Here is a 16309-nt window from a genome sequence, read left to right as displayed (position 1 = left end):
GGCACTAAATATTTGAATGATGAGCATGATTGCAATGTTGTTAGTACGAACTCTTTGAATATCCATAGTACTAATGATGATTGCACTAGTCATGATGAAAATGTCTCTTATAAGCATGCCAATTTTTGTGGAGTGCATAGGGTTTGCAAGTACACACCAAATAGGGAAGATAGATTTTGCAAGAGGCATAAGTATTTAGAAACTAAATGGTTGCAAGAAAGGCTAGATGTTTGTGCTGAAAATTTAAATTTTCTTAGCCATCCTTATGAACTTTGCAATGAACATGGTCATTTAAATATCTAATGCAAATTGTGTCATGATCGAATCATGTCCAAAAATAGTGATGACCTGATTTCCCTTGCACATCATAGTGAACTTAGTTTTCTTCTGGGTTATGAAGAAATGAAACGTATAACTAAGGATATTTCAGAATTTGCCCTTGACAAAGTTCTTGGTTTTGATCTAGAGGAAATTTATATGTATTGTGCGGTGAATTGCATTGAAAATCCTTATATTGCAATTACATAAAGTCAAGAAAAAAATTAGAAGATGAAGAGAATACTAATGAAAGGGAAGATACTTTCCAATATCCTCCTATTATTTCTTATGATGAATCAGGTAACAAGGAGGAGCCTTCTATTCAACCAATCTCATTAATAAGGAGCTCCAAAAAGAGGGTTAAACCCATACTAAATGTGAGAAGAAAACGAAAAGACGGAGAAGTAAAGGTAAAAGGTATCCCTCCCAAATGATGTTGCTCCTATTACTCATTGTGATGATGATAATTACTATACTATTGGTGCTATCCATACTATTAATTATGAGAGTGATTATGCTTATGATATACAAAGGCCCAAGCTTGGGGATGCTATGTTTGATGAGAATGACATGTTTGAGAATGTATTTGCTGCAATTAATGTTTGTTCCAAGCTTGGGGATGCTATGTTTCATGAAGATGATATTTTTAACCTCCCAAGTTTTGATATGCAAATTTATTATGATGATAGCATGCCTCCTATTTATGATGGTTATATTGATGAAAGTGGGTTTGGAAGAGTGTCAACTTTAGGAAGTAATGATGCCACTATTTTGGAGGGTGTTGAATCTTATGGTGACAATTATGAAAGTGGACTTGGAGAGGTCATGACTTTATTTAGTAATGATTCCACTATCTTGGAAGAGGTTTCAATTGATTATGATGAGAACAAAGTTGCTACTTATGATGATTATTGTGATGACACTTATGCTATAAAAAGTAGTGATGATTATATTTATAAAACCTGCCATGATTATGATTACCCTTTTTCTGAACATTACTCTTTTAATGTGGAAACAATTTATAGTATTCAAGTTTCTTATGATACTCCCACTATTCCGATTGGGGAGAATCTTGCTTATGTGGAGAGTAGTAAATTTTCTATGCTTGTATATCATTAAAAGAATGATTTATGTGATGGTTATATTATTGAATTCATTCATGATTCTACTGAAAATTATTATGAGGGAGGAATATATGCTTGTAGGAATTGCAATAATATCAAGTTTCCTCTCTATGTGCTTAAAATCTTGAAGTTATGTTTGTTTTGCTTTCCTATGCTAGTTGATTATTGTTCCCATAAATTGTTTGCTCACAAAATCCCTATGCATAGGAAGTGGGTTAGTCTTAAATGTGCTAGTTATATTCTTCATGATGTTCTCTTTATGTTTCAATTCTTATCTTTTATGTGAGCATCATTGAAATCATCATGCCTAGCTAGGGGCGTTAAACGATAGCGCTTGTTGGGAGGCAACCCAATTTTATTTCCGTTCCTTGCTTTTTGTCCCTGTTTAGTAATAAATAAATCATCTATCCTCTGTAATTATTGTGTTTTTATGTTTTAATTAGTTTTTGTGCCAAGTAAAGCCTTTAGGATCTTCTTGGGTGATTGTTATTTGATCTTGCTGTAAAAAACAGAAAGTATGCGCTCACGAGAATAATTTTCATTTTTTACAAGAGAGCGATAAAATACCAATTTCACTTGCAGTAGATTAATAAAGAAATTGCATAGGAATTCCTAATTTATCAGGATTTTTGGAGTTACAGAAGTATTCGAAACCTACAGATTACTACAGACTGTTCTGTTTTTGACAGATTCTGTTTTCTATGTGTTGTTTGCTTATTTTGATGAATCTATGAGTAGTATAGGAGGGTATGAACCATAGAGAAGTTGGAATATAGTAGATATTACGCCAATATGAATTTAGAATGAGTTCACAATAGTACCAAAAGTGGTGATTTATTTTCTTATACTAACGGAGCTCATGAGATTTTCTGTTGAGTTTTGTGTTGTGAAGTTTTCAAGTTTTGGGTAAAGATTCGATGGACTATGGAATAAGGAGTGGCAAGAGCCTAAGCTTGGGGATGCCCCAGATATCATCCCCTCTTTCGTCTTTGTTCATCGGTAACTTTACTTGAGGCTATATTTTTATTCACCACATGATATGTGTTTTGCTTGGAGCGTCATTTTATTTTCTTTTGTTTTGCTTGCTGTTTGAATAAAATACCAAGATATGAAATTCTTAAATGTTAGAGAGTCTTCATATAGTTGCATAATTATTCGACTACTCATTGATCTTCACTTATATCTTTTGAAGTAGTTTGTCGTTTGCTCTTGTGCTTCACTTATATCCTTTTAGAGCACGGTGGTGGTTTTATTTTATAGAAATTATTGATCTCTCATGCTTCACTTATATTATTTTGAGAGTCTTTTAGAACAGCATGGTAATTTTCTTTGGTTATGAAATTAGTCCTAATATGATAGGCATCCAAGATGGGTATAATAAAAACTTTCATATAAAGTGCATTGAATACTATGAGAAGTTTGATACTTGATGATTGTTTTGAGATATGAATATGGTGATATTAGAGTCATGCTAGTGAGTAGTTGTGAATTTGAGAAATACCTGTGTTAAAGTTTTTGATTCCCGTAGCATGCACGTATGGTGAACCGTGATGTGATGAAGTCGGAGCATGATTTATTTATTGATTGTCTTCCTTATGAGTGGCGGTCGAGGACGAGCAATGGCCTTTTCCTACCAACCTATCCCCCCTAGGAGCATGCGCATAGTACTTCGTTTTGATAACTAATAGATTTTTGCAATAAGTATGTGAGTTCTTTATGACTAATGTTGAGTCCATGGATTATACGCACTCTCACCCTTCCACCATTGCTAGCCTCTCTTGTGTCGCGCAACTTTCACCGGTACCATAACACCCACCATTACCTTCCTCAAAACAGCCACCATACCTACCTATTATGGCATTTCCATAGCCACTCCGAGATAAATTGCCATGCAACTTTCCACCGTTCTGTTTATTATGACACTCTTCATCATTGTCATATTGCTTTGCATGATCAGGTAGTTGACATCGTATTTGTGGCAAAGCCACCATTCATAATTCTTTCATACATGTCACTCTTGATTCATTACACATCCCGGTACACCGCCAGAGGCATTCACATAGAGTCATATCTTGTTCTAAGTATCGAGTTGTAATTCTTGAGTTGTAAGTAAATAAAAGTGTGATGATCATCATTATTAGACCATTGTCCCATGTGAAGAAAGGATGATGGAGACTATGATTCCCCCACAAGTTGGGGTGAGACTCCAGACGAAATAAAAAGAGAAAAAAAGAGGCCATAAAAAGGAGAAAAGGCCCAAATAAAAAAAGAAAAAAATGATGAGAGAAAAAGAGAGAAGGGACAATGCTACTATCCTTTTACCACACTTGTGCTTCAAAGTTGCACCATGATCTTCATGATAGAGAGTCTCCTGTGTTGTCACTTTCATATACTAGTGGGAATCTTTCATTATAGAACTTGGCTTCTACTCCCTCCGTTCCGAATTACTTGTCTTAGATTTGTCTAGATACGGAGGTATCTAGCACTAAAATGAGTCTAGATACATCCGTATCTAGACAAATCCAAGAAAAGTAATTCGGAACAGAGGGAGTATATTCCAATGATGGGCTTCCTCAAAATGCCCTAGGTCTTCGTGAGCAAGCGAGTTGGATGCACACCCACTTAGTTTCTTTTTGAGCTTTCATACACTTATAGCTCTAGTGCACCCGTTGTATGGCAATCCCTACTCACTCACATTGATATCTATTGATGGGCATCTCCATAGCCCGTCGATATGCCTAGTTGATGTGAGACTGTCTCCTCCTTTTTGTCTTCTCCACAACCACCATTCTATTCCACCTATAGTGCTATGTCCATGGCTCACGCTCATGTATTGCGTGAAGATTGAAAAAGTTTGAGAACATCAAAAGTATAAAACAATTGATTGGCTTGTCATCAGGGTTGTGCATGATTTAAATATTTTGTGTGATGAAGATAGAGCATAGCCAGACTATATGATTTTGTAGGGATAGCTTTCTTTGGCCATGTTATTTTGAGAAGACATGATTACTTGGTTAGTATGCTTGAAGTATTATTGTTTTTATGTCAATACTAAACTTTTGCTTTGAATCTTATGGATCTGAATATTCATGCCACAATAAAGAAATTTACATTGATAATTATGTTAGGTAGCATTCCAAATCAAAAATTCCGTTTTTATCATTTACCTACTCGAGGACGAGCAGGAATTAAGCTTGGGGATGCTTGATACGTGTCCAATGTATCTATAATTTTTTTATTGTTCCATTCTATTATATTATCCATCTAGGATGTTGTATATGCATTTATATGATATTTTATATGATTTTTGGGACTAACCTATTAACCTAGAGCCCATTGCCAGTTTCTATTTTTTTCCTTGTTTTTGAGTTTTACAGAAAAGGAATACCAAACGGAGTCCAATTGGCGTGCCAATTTTTGATGATTTTTTATGGACCAAAAGAAGCCCTCGGAGTAAAAGAGTTGGGCCAGAAGAGTCCTGGGCCATCCACGAGGGTGGGGGGCGCGCCCTACCCCCCCGGGCGTGCCTCCCTATCTCTTGGATGACTCGGGCACCTCCCTGACTTGTTCCCGATGCCAAAAATTCCTATAAATACTGAAACCTCCAGAAAATAATCTAGATCGGGAGTTCCGCAGCCACAAGCCTCTTTAGCCACCGAAAACCAATCTAGACCCGTTCCGGCACCCTGTCGGAGGGGGGAATCCCTCTCCGGTGGCCATCTTCATCATCCTGGTGCTCTCCATGATGAGGAGGGAGTAGTTCACCCTCGGGGCAGAGGGTATGTACCAGTAGCTATGTGTTTGATCTCTCTCTCTCTCTCTCTCGTGTTCTTGATTCAGCACGATCTTGATGTATCGCGAGCTTTGCTATTATATTTGGATCTTATGATGTTTCCCCCCCTCTATTTCCTTGTGATGAATTGAGTTTTCCTTTTGAAGTTATCTTATTGGATTGAGTCTTTAAGGATTTGAGAACACTTGATGTATGTCTTGCATGTGCTTATCTGTGGTGACAATGGGATATTCACGTGATCCACTTGATGTTTGTCACTGGTATAGCGAGCTCCTAAACAAATGGTTTAAAACCCCTTTCCGCGATGGCATTTGGAACCGTCGCCAAGTGAGTGTGGGCGATAGGGGGGTCCTTCCCACACGACCCAGAAATCGTCGGGGATAGGCCCTCGTGGGACCCAGGCTGGGGCCATGTGTGATCGAGCGAGGCATGGAAACCCAATCATTTCCATATGTATGTACATCCCACATGGTGAATCCCAGAAATCATTTCCATAGGTATGTACGTCCCACACGGTGAATCCCAGAAATCATTTCTGTAGGTATGTACATCCCACACGGTGAATCCCAGAAATCATTTCCATAGGTATGTTCATCCCACACGGTGAATCCCCAAAATCATTTTCGTAGGTATGTACATCCCACACGGTGAATCCCTGAAAATAATTTCCGTAGTTATGTACATCCCACACAGTTCTTTGTGTGGAAACGTGTGTGCAAGGTGGCCTAACGCAAACAGTTCACTGCCGGAAGCCGTGTGTGATTGTTAGTTGATCGAACACGCCTACTTTCTAGAAATCGTGCGGGTTGTTTGAGTTCATCGCCCACGGTTCTGTCTGAGTAACCGTTTGCAATAGAAAACCCCAATAAGCAGGGTAATTAGCCTATTATTGATAATCCATGTACTAATCAAACTTATATTTCTTATGAAACATGCCAGATATTTCATAGCCGTATAAAAGCAACCATGATTTCATAATCGAATTACATCAGATAGCCTCGGCACTTAGTTACGCCTTTACACAACAACACCAAGTTTCACATGCAGCATCAAAAACCTTTGGAAAGTAGCATCATTCACGGTAAATAGACAGATGAATCTCATCTGGGAAACTGCAGAAGCGGAAGGCAAATATTGAGCCTTCAGTGATGTTGAATGTCCTTGCAACTTTAGGCCAGTGGCTATGGATAATTGCCCGCCCAACCTTCGTCCTCTTCAGCAAGACTTCAATATTTTACCGTGGGTGTTGAATGAATACCATCCTCGCCTCTTGACCATGCAGGCGGTTTGAGAGGTAATCATCGGTGAACTGCTTTGAAAAGTACTGAAAACAAAGCTATGCATAAATCGCCGTTGTAAATTTTGAAATGGCGCAAGGGGTAAAAACAAGGTAAAAGAGTTGGTACCATCCTATAGTTGACTGATGTCTTCTTCATTGTGCAAACCAAGATCTTGCTATTATTCATCGCAAGTTTCTTCATCATAACAATCTTTCTGAGTTTCTTGACTTGACTGATATTCGTGGACATCTCATTTCCCCATATGCAAAATGGGTCGAACAGTGGGTCTAAGCCTCTGACAGCAGGACCTACATGCACAAGACCAAATTGTAAGAAACCTAAATATTAGAATGATTCATGCAACTGCACAATAATGTGCTATTAGCCAAAGGACTCTGCTTGAACAAACCTCGATGGTAAACCGCAGTGTCTCCCAATCTTTCCATGCAACACACATAAGGAAGATCTTGATCAGGTTAACTGAGAGTTGCCATACTATCAGTAGAATATGTATTGAGTACATCCAAATTCGATTGGTTTCACATGCATAACAATAAAAAATTGTACCCACAACAAATGAAAATCAAATTGCAGAACTGAACCAAACAGTTAAATGGACAGCAGACCAAATGAACCAAAATAGTTAACTGAGCACGACATTGCAGAATAGAAACATGTACTAGAAGATAAGACAGTTAACAAAACAAAGAATGCTTGAGAATAGTACTACAAAATGTAGCAACTGTTGGACCAAAGTGTTAAATGAACATTACATTTCAGAGGACCAAACTGTTAACTGAACATCAGATTGCATATTAACATTACAGAGGACAAATCACTAGAAGGCACTCGCGGTGGCCTCGAGAAAACATCACGAACCATATTTTAAAGTAGACAACCGCGTGGCGGTGTCGACGGTGGCCTCGAAGATGAGTTGCTCCTCCAAGATCTGGCGGTCGACACGCATGTCAGCCATAGCAACCTCGTTCGCGCGTGCGACCGCATGCTACTCAGCTCCATGTTATACTCGCTTAAAATGGCTATGGTCGGCGCTTAATTGGAGGAGGGGGGCAGTGATTTCGGTGGAAGGTGTCGCTCCGTCAGTCGGGACATGTGGGACGGGAAAGGAGGAGGATGGTGTGGGTGGGGTGTGGATTACCTGACCATATCGACGAGGCCGCGCAGCAAGAAGAAGGGTCGGCAGCGAGGAGGTCGCGCAACAAGAAGAAGGGTCGCTGGAGAGGAGGTGGCGCTGCAAGAAGAAGGGTCGCCGGCGAGGAGGCGCTGCTGCAAGAAGAAGGGTAGCCAGCGAGGAGGCGGCGCTGCAAGAAGAAGGGTCACCGGCGAGGAGGCTGAGCTGCCAGTAAGCAGCAGTGAAGGTTTGAACTTGGAAAACAAGGAGGAACAATGGAAATGTGGCTTTTGGTAGGAGGGGGGGGCGGGGAAATAGATATTTTTGTGGTGGGAATTTTTTTTCGCTTGGTACCGCGAGAAACTGGCGCGCAAGTGTGGTTCAAGCAGGGGCGGTGGACTGTAGATGACGAAGCTTCCTGCGTAAGCCAGACAAGACGGTGCGCCAAGATATTTTGTATCACATCCCACACGATTCTTTCTAGCAAACTATTTGTGGTATACCCGATTTTTTCATTATGTTTTGAAAAACAAAATGGTGTTACAGAGGGAAAGGATGGTGTTTGAATTGCTAGAACATTTACGTACATTGAACATGCAACTAGTACATGAGTGTCATGTTTAAATTTAGAATTATTCCGGGTTCGTTTGGCATTTTTATGCATTAATTGAGTTTCTGGGCATTTAATGTGCATAATTAAAATTTGAACTACAAGCACATGCCCCAATGCACCAAAGTTTGCTGAAAAATCACATGTGTGTCTTTGGGTGAATTTATAGGTCCCATGCAAGAAATGGGAATAAAATTCAAACATCTGGGCATCGTGGCTCAGCCGGAAAGATTGAGAAACTTGGTTTTTTAATTCCTGTAATTCCAAAACATGCCTGAAAATCATGAAACTTGGCATGGTGTCATGACATGGCACCAACATGCTGCGGTAATTTTTTTGGCCGAATTGGGACAAGCTTTGGTGTAAGCTTCTTGCAAACCGGAGCTTCCCTCAAGAAGACTCTTGGTTCCGAGAGGGAACATGTCACCTTTGTGTGTGAAATGACATACGTACACTGCCTTCTCCCACCTTATTTTTTTACACAGCCAGATTAGACCAAAAGAAGTACCGTGCTAAATTTTGGAATTATTCCGGGCTCGTTTCGCCTTTTTTTATACATTAATTAAGTTTATGGGCATTTAATGTGCATAATTCAAATTGGAACTACAAGCACATGCTCCAGTGCACCAAAGTTGTTTGAAAAATCACATGTGTGTCCTTGGGTGAATTTCTAGGTCCCATGCAAGAGATGGGAGTGAAATTCAAACATCTGGGCATCGTGGCTCGGCCGAAAAGATTGAAAAACATGGTTTTTTAATTCCTGTAATTCTAAAACACGCCTGAAAATCATGAAACTTGGCATGGTGTCATGAAATGGCACCAACATGCTGCGGTAATATTTTTGGCCGAATTGGGACAAGTTTTGGTGTAAGGTTCTTGCAAACCGGAGCTTCCCTCAAGAAGGCTCGTGGTTCCGAGAGGGAACGTGTCACCTCCGTGTGCGAAATGACATACATTGCCTTCTCCCGCCTTATTTTTTACACAACCAGATTAGACCAAATAGAAGTACCGTGGTAAATTTTGGAATTATTCTGGGCTCATTTCGCCTTTTTTATACATTAATTGAGTTTCTGGGCATTTAATGTGCATAGTTCAAATTTGAACTACAAGCACATGCTTCAGTGCACCAAAGTTGTTTGAAAAATCACATGTGTGTCCTTGGGTGAATTTCTAGGTCCCATGCAAGAGATGGGAGTGAAATTCAAACATCTGGGCGTCGTGGCTCGGCCGGAAATATTGAGAAACTTGGTTTTTAATTCCTGTAATTCCAAAACACGCCTAAAAATCATGAAACTTGGCATGGTGTCATGACATGGCACCAACATGCTGCGGTAATATTTTTGGCCGAATTGGGACAAGCTTTGGTGTAAGGTTCTTGCAAACCGGAGCTTCCCTCTAGAAGACTCGTGGTTCCAAGAGGGAACGTGTCACCTCCGTGTGCGAAACGACATACGTACACTACCTTCTCACGCCTTATTTTTTTACACAGCCAGATTAGACCAAATAGAAGTACCGTGCTAAAATTTGGAATTATTTCAGGTTCGGTTGGCCTTTTTTATACATTAATTGAGTTTCTGGGCATTTAATGTGCATAATTCAAATTTGAACTACAAGCACATGCTCCAGTGCACCAAAGTTGTTTAAAAAATCACATGTGTGTCCTTGGGTGAATTTCTAGGTCCCATGCAAGAGATGGGAGTGAAATTCAAACATTTGGGCATCGTGGCTCGGCCGGAAAGATTGAGAAACTTGGTTTTTTAATTCCTGTAATTCCAAAACACGCCTGAAAATCATGAAACTTGGCATGGTCTCATGACATGGCACCAACAAGCTGTGGTAATTTTTCTGTCCGACTTGCGAAGGCCCACACATTAACAATCAACAAAGTCATTTTGTAACAAGTGCTGTCACATTACAAATCCGAAACACAAGTATTATTGAAACCGTGGGCGTTCTACTTACCAATTACGTGCGGCCACGTGTCCCCTTTTTATTGGCTAGGAGGTGCCGTGCGGGATAGCTATTTGAGTACGGGAGGCGTGCGATCAGACCCCTGCGCGTGCTCATTAGGAGAAGAGCCCTTTGACCACTACCCGCCGCACACCTCCCTCCCAACATCTCCATTAATGGCGCTCAAGCACCTGTTCTACGACATGGCTATATGTCTTACTGGACTGAGATTTAAGAGAGAAAAATGAAAATCTGAAAATAAAGTTTTGCATGGATCTTGATGTAAGATCCGACGGACCTATATAGCATCGACTGTGACTTATAGCAAGCATGATGAATATAAGGACGATGATAGTGGATAATAATTGTCTTACATATTTAGAAACATAATTAAAAAAATCCATATGCGGCAACGCCTGAAATACACAAGGGCAAAAGAAGAAGGAAGACAACGATCTGGCTCACTGATCTCTACTTTCTTGATGCGTTGCTGCAGGCCGCGGGAACTAGTCTCCGCGGCGAGCGGCGACGAGCTCTTTCTTGTCCTCAAGATGCCGATTGAGAGCATCCACAGATTCCTCCACCAGCCTTGTGCCCTCGATGCATAGCTTGTTATTCTCATCCATAAGTTTCTCGACGATGACGCCGGTCCTCTTCAACAAGGCAGTGGTCTACTCCCAATGCTCCGCGCTTCCGATGATCTTTGCCCTCAGTAGGTAGAGCTCGGCCCGGAGCTTCACATTGCTCTCATTTAGTTGCCGGATGACATCGGTAGACTGTTCAAACGAGGCTTGTAGGTCATCCTGCAACCTCGCCCACCTAGAGATCTGATCCATCTGCCTATGGACGAGGGCACGCATGCGCATGTAAGAGTCCTCGCCTGTCCACGAGGCATTTTCCCAGGCCGCCGCGGCAAGGGAGGACATCTCTACTGCATTCGCAACGTGGTGGGACATCTCTTCTGCTTCTGCGGCACGGCCGGACTAGTCTGCTGCATCGACGGCGCGACGGGTCCTCCGTGCTGCTTCGGTGGCATGGCGAGACCTCTTTGCTGCTACGGCCGTGCGGCGGGACATGTTGGCTACTATCGCGGCGAGGCAGTACATCTCTCATGCTCCCGCTTCCAGGCTCGCCTCTCCCTGGTCACAATCTCTCGACCCAGAACTCACGCTGGCAATGGCGGACGCAAGGGAACGATGATGAATGACTTGTTTGTTTGTTTTTGACCTTTTGTGGATGAGGAGTTGAGGAGGAATGTGCAGTCATCTTGGAGTAGGATTTATAACTGCGTAGTAATATGCTCCTAAGTGGGAAACTGTTTAGGTTTTGATCGGTGTGAACAGGTTTGCAATTTGGAATGTGACGGGACGCATGCTCAAAATTTACTGACGGTTATAAGTGCGACACTATTCCCAGAAGGCGTAACATGGGCACATACGCCTTCTCGGCCGAGTACGTGGCGTTTGAACCATAGGGTGCACCGCAATAGGCAATGTCAGCACACATCTTTTAATTAGAATGGGTGTGCCCATCTAGCGCACACATGTTGATCTATCTAACTGTTTCAGTTTGTTGTGGCTAATCGCAAACAGTTCATCCATGTGAAGTGTATGCCATCAATCGTAGACACTTTGATCTGGCTTACCCGTTTCTGTTCTATTGCGTAATCGCAAACAATTAATCCTTCTGAAGCGTATGCCCTCAATCACACACACCTTGATCTGGCTGACCGTTTCTTTTGTGTTGCCTAATCACAAACAGTTCATCCGAGTGAACCGTATGCTATATATCACACACACCTTCATCTGGCTGCCCATTTCTTTTGTGTTGCCTAATCACAAATAGTTCATCCGAGTGAACCGTATGCTCTATATCACACACACCTTCATTAGGCTGGCCGTTTCTTTTGTTCCGCCTCATCGCAAACAGTTCATTGGACTGAACCGTATGCCCTAGATCGCACACGGAACTAAAATTTGAACCGTGTTTGATGCATCCTCCATCGCAAACGTTTTCACCTTTTTTGACGGTTTTCATACACCACCGTTTGCGATTATGGCATCGCACACAGTTTCTCGAAGGGTCTCTGATCGTAGTGTCACATTAGCAGCATCCTGCAGTAGTGTGTTTTGGTGATCAACTTGCGAGTTACGTGACCTCGTGAACTTATGCATAGGGATTGGCACACATTTTCGTCTTGACTCTCTGGTAGAAACTTTGGGGCACTCTTTGAAGTTCTTTCTGTTGGTTGAATAGATGAATCTGAGATTGTGTGATGCATATCATATAATCATACCCGTGAATACTTGAGGTGACATTGGAGTATCTAGGTGACATTAGGGTTTTGGTTGATTTGTGTCTTAAGGTGTTATTCTAGTACAAACTCTAGGATAGATTGAACGGAAAGAATAGCTTCGTGTTATTTTACTACGGACTCTTGAATAGATCGACCAGAAAGGATAACTTTGAGGTGGTTTCGTACCCTACAATAATCTCTTCGTTTGTTCTCCGCTAATAGTGACTTTTGAGTGACTCTTTGTTGCATGTTGAGGGATAGTTATATGATCCAATTATGTTATTATTGTTGAGATAACTTGCACTAGTGAAAGTATGAACCCTAGGCCTTGTTTCCTAGCATTGCAATACCATTTACGCTGACTGTCGGTGTCAAAACCGGCGGATCTCGGGTAGGGGGTCCCGAACTGTGTGTCTAGGCCAGATGATAATAGGAGGCAAGGGACACGAAGTTTTACCCAGGTTCGGGCCCTCTTGATGGAGGTAAAACCCTACATCCTGCTTGATTAATATTGATGATATGGGTAGTACAAGAGTAGATCTACCACGAGATCGGAGAGGCTAAACCCTAGAAGCTAGCCTATGGTATGATTGTTGTTCTGTATGTTGTCCTACGGACTAAAACCCTCCAGTTTATATAGACACCGGAGAGGGTTAGGGTTACACAAAGTCGGTTAAAATGGTAGGAGATCTACATATCCATATCGCCAAGCTTGCCTTCCACGCCAAGGAAAGTCCCTTCCGGACACGGGACGAAGTCTTCAATCTTGTATCTTCATAGTCCAGGAGTCCGGCTGAAGGTATAGTCCGGCCATCGGGACACCCACTAATCCAGGACTCCTTCAGTAGCCCCTGAACCAGGCTTCAATGACGACGAGTCCGGCGCGCAGATTGTCTTCGGCATTGCAAGGCGGGTTCCTCCTCCAAGTACTTCATAGAAGATTTTGAACACAAAGATAGTGTCCGGCTCTGCAAAATAAGTTTCCATATATTGCCATAGAGAGAATAATATTTACACAAATCTAATCTGCTGACGTATTCCGTAGTGTGACATCGCACCACGGCCAAGCCTTTATTCGAATCGTTTTATTATCCCACCTCACCGCGTCATGCGAGGTGGTTTCCTTGGCACGTCTTGTTAAAGCAGAGATCGTGTCCCCTTATTCCGGGATTCTCATCAATACGGGCGTGGGTAACGCAACTGCTTCTAGGACTCCTAGACTATAGGCAAGTCCAAACGGCCACGGAGAGGACGCTTGATATTCACCCTCTTTATAAAGGGACAAAGCTTTTATTTTTCCCTCCCGTGCTCAATCGAATCCTTCCCCCACCTCAAGCTCAAACACCCAAAGTTCAGGTCAGGTGCTCCGAACCTTCAATCATGTCCGGATCTAGCCTTCAAGGATGATGGGTGCCTTCCTCCGTCACGGAAGAAGACATCAAAAAGTTGAGGGAGGCCAGATATCTGACCGCCGAGGTTTTGCATCGGCTGCCTGCCCGAGGGCAGGCCGTCCCCTCCCCCGAACCCAATGAGAACGTCGTGTTCGTCTCCCACTTCCTCCGAGGTCTAGGCCTTGCTCTGGATCCTTTTGTCAGGGGTTTGATGTTTTATTACGGGCTAGATTTCCATGATCTAGCTCCGGACTCCTTTCTTCATATCACGACATTTATTGTCGTGTGTGAGGCCTTCCTCCGGGTTACCCCTCACTTTGGCCTGTGGCTCAAGACCTTTGAAGTAAAGCCGAAGATGATCAAGGGGCAACATGCAGCATGTGGAGGTGCCTCAATATGCAAGATGACGGGAGCTCCATGGCCCAAAGGTTCCATTCCAGAGGTGTCCGAATTGTGGCAACAGGAGTGGTTCTACATCACGGCTCCTAGAAGTGCCAAGTGGGCGGCCTCCCCTGCTTTCCGCTCGGGCCCTCCACCACAACTGATGTCATGGATCAGCAGAGGTCTGAGCTGGGGTCCATCCAAGGACATGCCTATACTGCAAAGCCGCATTCGATATCTCTTCAATGGAGATTTTAGTTTGGTTGCGGTAATACAAGTTATGCTGGTTCATCAAGTCCAGCCTTGCAAACGCCGGCCCCTTCGCTTGTGGGAGTTCAATCCTGAGGGACCGCGTGCCATTCAAAATTTCCTCGGCCTGACGCACGAGGAGATGTACAAGTCATTCTTCGGACCTCAGGTAGAGTGTCCGGAAATCACCGAGGACGTGGGCCTGAGCAGTAACCGCGCCGCCGAACAGGTAAGGAATCTTCCGGCCGAACATACTATCTCTCATTTGTTACGAAGTTATTTCTAAGAGCTCGCTTTTTGACCAGGACTGGCTAACAAAGGCGAAGTTGATTCGGTGTTCGGCCCCCCTCCCTGAGGGTTTGGACAATCCGGTATTGGAAAAGATGCTCCAGGTCGCACCTTGCCCGGAGCCCTTGAAGGAAGATACTGGGGAGGATAATACGGGCAGACGCGGGCCCCCAACGCTGCCCATTCTAACCGAGGGAGTGAGCGTCTCCATGAAGGAAGACGACTGGAGGAGGAAAAGGACTGCGCCCGGGGATTTGGACGCCGAAGCTTCCAAACGGGAGAAGAAGTCTCCCACAGAGGGTCCTACCTTGGGGGTGCTTTTGCCGCACAAAGTCCGCGGGGGGATCAATTCTCCAGCGAGTCGTAAGTGACCGAAAATACTTTAATAGTGTAGGTATGCCATCTTTTTCTTCTGAGAAAATAACCACCGCATATATCTTTGCAGTTCGGGCCTTAGCCCCTCTCAAATGAGCTCGTCTTCGGGGGATCTTCTTCCAGAGATGATGGAGAGCGAAACGCCTCCTCCGGACTCCTCCACTCCGGAAGCGGGCGACCATGAAGTGTCGTCGCGGAGGGCCTCTCCGAGTCCGGTGAGGCCAGAAGATAATCCCATTGACCCCCGAAGCTCCCAGTGTCCGGCTCCCGAAGAGAGCGGAAAAAAGAGTCCGGCACCGTATGGTGTGCGATCGGATGTTCTGAGGGAGTTGGTGGGGCGAGCGGCCATCTCAGATGAACACCGTGTGCTGATGAATACGGTGATGGAGAGAATCTCGTCCGCCAAAAGCGGATTGCATGAAGCTTTTATGAGTCTACTGGCAGGCTTTAAGGTACGTAAAATAATGTATGATAGTCCTGCACATGCTAGGTGTGCCCTGTGTAGATAGTAGCCCCTGAGACTCTGGTTGTCGTCGGAAATGACGACGAACAGAGGATCATATTCCCAGGTAATAACCATACTGCCTCTATGTGCTGGTGATGGAAGCTCTGGTGGCTGGCCGGACTAGCGAGTTTGCCCATTTAAAACGGCAGTTGGATGCGGCAGGCGCCGACATCGAGCTTGTTAACAAAAGGCTTGACGAGGCACAGGGTAAGTGTCATTATCTGGTAAACGCCACATAGTAAGAGCAGTATGATGCCAGTATCTTTAATATGTTGTGACTGCAGATGGAGCTGCCACTGTTGAAGCCTTGCGGGCAGAACTTGCCTGAGCCAAGGAACAAGCTAGGTTTGGTAATGCGGCTGCTTTGAAGGCGGCCGAAGAGTTGAAAGCCGAGAAGGCCACGCATGGAGAGAGCCGAGATAAGATGGCCAAGATGGCCATAGAATTAAAAGCCGCCGCCGACCGTTGCCGGGTTCTTGAAAAGGAAAACCTAGCGAAGGCATCGGACCTTGAGAAGGCTGCTGCGATGAGAAAAGACATCTGCTCTGCTATGAGGACGAAGAAGGAGGAGCTGCGGGAAGCCGGGGATATTGTAGGTGCAAAATCCTTTATGTTGC

The sequence above is a fragment of the Triticum urartu genome, chromosome 1 (genome assembly GCF_003073215.2).
Source record: "Triticum urartu cultivar G1812 chromosome 1, Tu2.1, whole genome shotgun sequence".
NCBI classification, from domain to species: domain Eukaryota; kingdom Viridiplantae; phylum Streptophyta; class Magnoliopsida; order Poales; family Poaceae; genus Triticum; species Triticum urartu.
The sequence above is the reverse complement of the archived record's forward strand: the minus strand, read 5'-3'. Positions refer to the sequence as shown.